Raw genomic sequence first — 1,249 nt, 5'->3', positions numbered from 1 at the left:
GTTGGTGCCAAGGCACCGCCACGTTCGCTCAGGCACTCCCCGCGTTGGGTATATACAACTTTATACCAGCGTAGAAACGTGCATACCTATTTGTATGTATGTATTGTACATTGTCGGATTAGAGTTCCTCGTTCCAGCTCCTCCTCACCTTGGCGAGAGTAGCCGAACGGCAGAGCTGCGTGGCGAGGAGCAGCGACGGGGGAAAACTGAGTAAGAGCCGAGGAAGCGTGACGGTGGGGAATAGAAGTCGACGAAGTACGGCTACGAAGGTGCGGCATTTGCGAACGATACTTTTCATTCCAGAGACTTTTTCGGTTTTCGTTGTACTTGTTGCGTGTACTATACTAATTAAGCCCCACCTGTCGGTGGCGAGATCCTGTACAATATGCAAGTACCTCCGTGCCTGTTTTATCGATGCAGGTAATCATGGCCCGAGAGTAACTGGCTACCTATGTTATGCACCGGGTGTAGGTTTACATGTCGTTGTCCGTACTCGCTGGCGAACGACGGAATCGCGGCTACGAATCTCGGCTGAACTGAACCCGCAATCGGTCCGAAACACAATACCGTTATACACAATAAGACGGGGCGGATAGCGGGAAAGCTGATAACGCTTGCGACACATTAGAGAACGTCGAGGATCGCGTGTGGCAACCAGCATCACTTGCAGGATGGAATCGCTTACAGATGCGCAAAAGTCTAGACTAAACGTGGAATGGCGTATGTAGCCAACTTTTTCACTTGTCCGACTTTCCGAAACAATGCGCTGGATTGCGACTCACCCTGTTATGGCAACGCGTCAAACCTGCGACGTTTGTACTCGGTACTTTCAAAGATGTTTCCCACCTCAATTACACACCTGCTGATACAGTTTGATCTTTATCGGATCAGTAGAGCCACATTTGTATGGGACGACGTTCAAGCAAACGAATAATTTATTTATCACTCAGACCCGACTGCAGACAAACAAGGGCATAATAATGCGTCCAAAGAAATCGACACTGCTCTTATTGCGAAGAAGAAAATTAGAATAAAACTGCAGTCACCTGACTGAATTACACTTGGTAAATATTGGAACTTTAGGAATTAGTCAAGCTTTTGCTACAAAAAAAAACAAGAATCTCACGATGAAGATCTTTCGTTATGGGGATAAAAAAATCTTTCAACATAAAAGTAACGAAGTCGGTAATATGCGACTTACAGGTACAGGTAAAACAGCCGTTACTCACAGGTCATAGTCCTGTCCTGC

The sequence above is a fragment of the Neodiprion fabricii genome, chromosome 5 (assembly GCF_021155785.1).
Source record: "Neodiprion fabricii isolate iyNeoFabr1 chromosome 5, iyNeoFabr1.1, whole genome shotgun sequence".
Classification (NCBI taxonomy): Eukaryota; Metazoa; Arthropoda; class Insecta; order Hymenoptera; family Diprionidae; genus Neodiprion; species Neodiprion fabricii.
The sequence above is the reverse complement of the archived record's forward strand: the minus strand, read 5'-3'. Positions refer to the sequence as shown.